The sequence below is a fragment of the Typha angustifolia genome, chromosome 7 (assembly GCF_048772165.1).
Source record: "Typha angustifolia cultivar Huaian chromosome 7, ASM4877216v1, whole genome shotgun sequence".
NCBI lineage: Eukaryota > Viridiplantae > Streptophyta > Magnoliopsida > Poales > Typhaceae > Typha > Typha angustifolia.
The window spans coordinates 7,382,164-7,389,587 of record NC_133245.1 but is presented as its reverse complement, the minus strand read 5'-3'; the positions used below and the strand labels follow the sequence as shown (position 1 = coordinate 7,389,587).

General features: G+C 36.4%; 1 long non-coding RNA gene across 1 annotated transcript; it reads left to right on the top strand.

Moving 5' to 3' along the window:
- Positions 1-809: 809 nt before the first annotated feature.
- On the top strand, positions 810-6,035 carry LOC140762371 (uncharacterized). The gene is made up of 2 exons (XR_012104721.1): positions 810-1,499; positions 5,649-6,035. It is a non-coding gene; the product is annotated as an uncharacterized lncRNA (long non-coding RNA).
- Positions 6,036-7,424: the final 1,389 nt, after the last annotated feature.

Genomic DNA, 7,424 nt, shown 5'->3' with positions numbered 1-7,424 from the left:
TTTAAGGTTAATAATTGCCATTTTTGAATTGTTTGGTTAGCCTCTAAAGGTGTGGATGGCAACCAGGGAATCATTATGGAATGAATTGAGTTTTGCCCTAGTCTCCTTCATCTTCTTCTCTCTCGTTCTCTAGTTCCCCGGCGACGCCGCTTCTAACCTCCCTCGACCAGCCACTCACCCTAGTCCCTTAGGGGCGGCCCACTCCTCCCCTTTCTTCCAATCTATCTATCACCATGCCCTAACCCCTTCCATCATCTATAATCCTTCCACCTCCACTTACTCACCGGTGCCACCCATTATCGTCGGTCCATCACCCTCTACCATCACCAAGGATCTCGTGCCTCTATTCATGGATCCAAAGACAGATTTCTTGATGTTCGTCTACTAATTGGATGATATCTCGAGATCCCACCATCTGATTTTTCTGAACTAGATTTTTTGGAAAGCTCTTTTCTAGAGTTATAACATATCAAAATTTCATATCGATTCGATAGTTGCATCTTTTGAGATCTATTTTTAAAATTCTGTATCAGATTTTATCTAGATCTGAAAATCAGAATAGATCGAGCCTTAGTCTTAAAGAAAGTATCGTATTAGTTGGCCCGAGGAAGAGGTGCTTAGGGAAATATCGATTCAGGGTGGCAATGTGTTGTCGCATCACCTTGTAGGTGACAGATCGTCTCCCCACGCTGGCATACCTCCAAACAGAAATAGCAATATCCATGTGGCGACACGTGGGGGACGGTCTCGGGATAGGCAAAAAAACTTGCCTGATTAGAGTGGGACGCTATCAGATTGCTGTGGCGGATGCGGATTCAGGTGACAATGCTAAATCTAATTCTTTTAACCAAACGTCATCCCTGATTAGGGAGGAGGAATAAGTGGATTGGGAATGGATGTAGATCCAGATCCGAAGGGTAATTCACCTATACCCAGGGTGCAAAGAGAATGTACCCCTTCCCTGTCTTCTCATGAGGAGATGGTAGCCAAGGCTACTGCGTTCTTCACTTCTGCCCCTTCTTTGTCTAACTCATCTCACGGAGTAGGGGAAGACTTGGACCAAAAAAAACCAAAGGTTCAGGAAGAGGCATGGAAGTATCACAACATGATGAAGTTTCAAATAGCTTTAGAGGCCTCAAGCGACTTGCTAAGAAACTCTAAGACAGGACCATCGAGATCAAAAAAATACGGCAAGAAGACCGAAGAGACAACTAAGAAACTTGCCATCTGATAGGAGGGAAGTTCCTAAATCTCCTTTTCTTTTATTTAATAAATCTGATTTATTGGAATTGTAGGGGTGCTCATAAAAGAGAAACTGGTAATAGATGTGTGGAGTTTGCCATAGTCATAATGGTGCTGTTATTTTTCTATTTGAAACCAGGATATCTGCATCAAAAGCTGATGAGATTAGTGGTAGGTTGGGGAGGAACTAGGAGGCTACTGCTGTCTCTAGCTACGGTCTATCAGGAGGGATTATTCTTATGTGAAATTCCGAGGAGGTGAATATTACTATGATTAAAAAATACAAGCAAGCAATTCACTGTGTTGTCTCTTCTAGGGTTAGTCAGGTGTCCTTCTTGACCTCAGGTATTTACGCTAACCCTTCGCACTTAATTAGGAATGCTTTATGGGAGGAATTAAGAGTTTGTTCTACGATTGATTTACCTTGGATTTGTGCAGTTGACTTTAATGTTATGTTAAAACCTAAAGGTAAAAAAGGTGGTAGGATTTTTAAAAAGGATTTTAGATCTAAAGCTTTTGAGTCCTGTGTTAGAGATGCAATTTTAATTGACTGGGTTTTTTGGTTCCCCTTATACCTGGTTTGATAATCAAAAAGATGAGAGTAAGGTTTAGTGTAGAATTGATCGTGCTTTTGCTAATAATGAGTTTTTGTTAAACTTTTCTTCTGCTACTATTAATTATCAGATTAGATTTGGCTCTGATCATGCTCTGCTTCATCTTGATTTGTACCCAAAAATCGAGAAGAAAAGGAAGCCTTTCTTATTTGAACACTTTTGGTTAGAGTATCCTGAAGTGGATAATATTGTTGAATGTGCTTTTGACCCTAACTATAATAGAGACTTAGGAAATAAGCTCAACATGGTTAAGAAGAAAGTCATTCATTGGAACTATAACAGTTTGGGGAAGTTGGAAAATAACCTTGAGCAGGTTAGATCTAAGATTAAAGAGTCGGAAGTGAAGGACACTTCTCGTCATTCCATTGCTAATGATAACACTAAGCTTCGGCTTTATATAACAAGCACTTTGCTCTAATGAGACAGGTCGAGGTTAAATGGCAATCTAAGTCTAGAGAGCGCTGGGTGGCTTCGGGTGACAGGAATACTAGATACTTTCATGTTACTACTCTCATTAGACGTAGAAGAAATAAGATTAACTCTATATTATTAGATGATGGTGCCTTTGTTTGCTTTTACAAGTCTATATGGGAAAGAGAAAGTAACAGTAATTTTTTCTATATGGATTGGAGCTGGTTGCCGCGTATACCTCCCCATTGCAATGATGATTTGATTGCAGACTTTACTGATGATGAGATTAGGCAAACTCTTTGGAAGATGCCTCTCAGTAAGTCCCCAAGGCCAGATGGCTTTCATGTTGAATTTTATAGACGTTTCTGGAATCATGTGAGATCAGATGTGTGCATGGCCATGAGAAGTTTTTAAAAAAATGGCAACGTGCCAACCACATGGAACCAAACACTTATTGCTCTAATCCCAAAAAAATTTAATCCGAGCAAAGTGTCCGATTTTTGGCCCATCTCTTTATGTAATGTGGTTTACAGAATTTTGGCTAAATTGTTAGCTAATCGGTTAAAGCCTTTGCTTCCACAAATCATTAATCCTAAGCAATCTGCCTTTGTAGTGGAGAGGTGCATAGGGGATAACATTTTACTTGCTCAAGAAATTACCCATTCTAGAGAGGTTAACAAAAAAGAGGGTCCTTTTATGCTCATTAAACTTGATATGAAAAGGCTTATGACAGAATTGATTGGACGGCCATCTTGCATGTCCTAGATAAAATGAATTTTCTGAGTATTTGGACCTCTTGGATTTCTTCTTGCATTACTACTGTTCAGTATGCTTTTTTAGTGAATGGTAATTGTTCAAGTTGGGTGAATGATGTTTGTAGCATTAGACAAGGAGACTCTTTGTCTCCTTATCTATTTATCCTTATTACCCAAATTCTTTCGAATATGTTGAGCCTGAAAATGCATGCTGGTCATTTGGATGGCTTTAATATCTCTCAAAGTACTAAAATGTGTCATTTGATATATGTGAATGATATTTTAATAGTGACTAAGGCCACTGTGGAGAATTGCAAGATATGTATAGCTGCGTTACTAATCAGAAAATTAATAGATCTAAATATTTTCTCTATTTACCTTCATGGTGTAACTCTAATATTAGGAGGGTTATGAAAGGTGAGCTTAATATTAAGTTAGGGTACTTTCCTTTTCGCTACTTAGGTGTGGATCTTGCCTATTATAGACTTCAATCTAGGCATTGGGCTGAAACCTTAGAGAGAATTGATGGCAAGTTGTGTGGTTGGCGTCGTGGAAATTTATCTTCTGCTGGGAGAACTATCCTTATAAACTAAACTATTAATGCAATTCCAAATTTTAAGCTTAGTCATTCTGTTATGCCTAAGAAATCTAGAGATTTCATGTCGGGAAAAATGAAGGGCAAAGGACTTCATTTAGTTAAATGGAAACAAATTAATCTGTCTAAAAATAGAGGAAGGTTAAGCATAAGAGAAAATTGCTAGGAGGGCTTTTTTGGCGCCAAAGATTATGAGTTTGTTGAATAATGACGAGTTATTTTGGGTTAAGTTAATGAAGTACAAATATGGCAAATTTAACATGTAGGGTAAGATAATTTGATAGGTTACGGAACGATTCCTTCAATATCTAAATTTATTGTAAGAAATAATCTACACAACCGAGGATAAATATTCACCGAATATCCTTCTGTTGTCGTAAAATTATAAAACTAAATCGATCCATAACTCTTTGATCTACGTTTTTTGTATTTACGCCCTTCGCAGATTCAACTATAACTGGGACGAAAATATAATATAATGCGGATAATCGTGGTGGTGACGGGTGGAGTGAATGATAGGATTATGGATGATAATGGAGATGAGGGTGGATGGTTGATGTTGTTTAAGGGATAAAGACGAAGGAAAAGAAGTGGTCCAGATCCTAAGAAAAAGGGAGGACTCGACAGACGAGGGAGATTAGAAGTTAAAAGAGATCTTGCCAATGATAGAGGTGATAGGTTAGTGAAGAAGAAGGAGGGAGATTAGGGAAGAGAGACTAGAGAGAAGATAGAGAGGTAAGAAATTAATATTCCAATAGTATTATGATTTTGGCTGCCATCCACACCTTTATAGAGGCTAGCCAACAAGCCAAAATAATAATTATTAACCCTAATTCTACTGGACTCTCGCCGATTGCGTTCGAACGCACCTGATCACATTCGAACGTATAAAAGTCATTCTCTATCAATGCGAATGTGATGTAAACGTTCAAACATGGCCTACAAAAAATTTATTTTAATAAAAATAAATAATAAAAATAATAAGAAAAGACTCTAACAAGGTGTATCAGAATTAAAAAGAAGTGCTCAATTTTTTACAAACATTTGCATGTTTCAAGTATATCTTTAAGGCATGCCTTTTTCAAATGTATTAGGGATGGCAAAGCTACGCAGATAGCTGATGATCCTTGGATTTTTGATATGCCTATATCTTGGAAGCCTACCTTTTTTAATATGGACATAAGGTTGGGATCCAAAAGAGTGGCAAGATTAATTAACAAGGGAATTTGGAATGCTAATAGACTTGCCCTTTGGTTTGGACCTATCTTAGGGGAGAGGATTGCCAATATCCTATTGCCTAGATCCAAGGTGGATGATTGTTGGATTTGGAGGAGTGGCCCTAAAGGCTGTATATCGGTCAAATCTGCTTATGATCTTCTACTAGAAGGTAGCTGTGAAAATTATCCTAAAGTTGATAAAAAAAATGGAATAGGATTTGGGGCCTTCAAATTGCTCCTTGTATTAAAATTTTATTTGGAAACTCCTTTTAGATAAACTCCCAACCAAAGTGAGAGTACAGTTTATTAGCTTAACAAGTTTCCTTATATGTGACATCTGTGGTAGAGACGCAGAGGATACCCACCATGTGTTTATGGATTATTTTTTTGCCAAACAAATGTGAGACCTAAATATGACAGTATTGGGTTTACATTTCAGTTTTGGTGAAGGTTAGATTTATGAGGGTTGGTTAAATGAGGGAATGGATCTTCCCGAAGAGAGGAGAAAGTTTATCTTGGCTATAATTGCTAATACGTTATGGCAAATCTGGAAATATAGAAACAAGTGTTTCGGTGATAAAAAAAATTTCTATTTATCAGGTATAGGGATCTATGCTCTTTATGACAGTTAAGTATTTTAACATTTCGATGAAAGGATTGTCTTCACCTGATATGAATAGAAAAGTAATTAAATGGTTTGCTCTCTCCACGGACTGGATCAAAATTAATATAGATGGGTCTTTTGATTCATCCACTAAGAAAGGAGGGGGTGACTGAATTGCTAGAGATTCTAATGCAAATATTTTTTTTGCAGGTGGAGGGTCATGTCAAGCTAAAAATGCCCTAATGACAGAAGCCTGGGCCTTAAAGGGAAGAGCTGATGAAAGCAAAGGAACAAAAATTAGAAAGGATGGTGGTGAAAATGGATTCCCGAATCGTAAAACAATCCTTAGAATGCGACTTACTCCATTGGATGATAAGAAACATTACTAAAAACTGCAAAAGTATGTTGAAAGATTTTCCTAATATATATCTAAAGCACACCTATAGAGAGGCAAATCAAGCAGCTAATTAGTTGGCCAAATTTTGTAATAGGAAATGTTTCTTTCTTTTTATGAGATGGGTCAGGCATCCTGACTTTTTATGTGTTTTGTTAAAGGATAGATTTGGAAGCCCTTAATCTAGGGATGATAGGACGTTATTTTGTTGGCCCTTTTGGCTGCTTTTCTAATTAAAATTTAATTTCCTTAAAAGAAAAAAGAGCTACATCTTACACTCAATTAGACATGCCGGTACCTTAGAATAATATGAAATTCTCTTGTTCTTATTGAACATGCATGTACTCTCTATTAATTTAAAATTTTTCTTCCTTTAGCCAAAGAGAAAAATAGAATAACTATATAATATATTAGAAGTTTTATTCTTGTAGTTCAGTTCGCAAATGTTGCTCTAAGTATTTCTAAGTGTGAAATATGTTTAGAGTTTCATTTTTTTTAGTACTATTTTAATTGGCAGTAGGTTATGGAGCTCATAGTGTGTAAATTTCTAGTGGGTAGTTATTAATATATCAGTTCCTGAGCACAATTCATAGTTACTGTTTAAGTATGTTATTTCCAAACTTTTATTTATGTGAGTTTCACAGTTTTATCACTTTGTAAGTTACTGAACATTTATATTTTTATGAGTTTCACAGTTTCATTACTTGAACTCATAGTTATTGAGCATTTCTATTTTTTGTTTTATAATTTTTTTACGTAATTTGTATTTGTCGAAGACTTGTAATTTTATATATTTACGTAATTTATAGTTTTAAACACTAACATTTTGTTTCGCTATTATTACATATACACAATTATTGAACACTTGTAGTTTATGAATTTTTTTGTTAGTAGGCCATAAATAAGTTACATAATTCGTAGTTTTATCTATATTAGTTCATAAATATTTATTATTGCCTGATGAGATCCGAGCTCAAGTCACCTTATGGGGATATTGGATTTGCTGTGTCAAGCCTACTTATCTACAATTAGTTGTTTATTACTTTTAGATGGCTTCTGGTCTCATCTCGGGCGGTCGAACATCTTGCAAATGGTGTTCAAACTATCAAGCATGAGAGCAGCATTTATGAAGTGTTCACATGTCTGGCTAACATAGTATTTGTACTGTATTAATATATAACGAGTTTATAGCTTCACCGCTCAATAAGGATAAATTTGGAATAATAAATAGAAAAAAAATAACATTAACTTATGAACATAGGGCACAAAGGGTGCTGCACCATAACCCTCGTAGTAGTGACTTGCTCATCGCCGACGTCTCCGTTCATCTTTACCCTTTGTTGCTCATCATCGAGTTTGCCGTCATCGCTCACTGTCGACCTCATCATTGCTTGAGCTCGGGGGACAACAAGATCAACATCCGACGATAAAGGGTAAAAATAGGCAGTCCCCTTCATCTTTTTCTCTCTATCTCCTATGACATATCTTGATGCAAAGAAAGCATAAAGTGAGCTTAACTCACAAAATCAAAAGTGAACTGTGTTTTCGGTGCAAATCATCCAATATACAGATAGCATGATTATCAATTTATA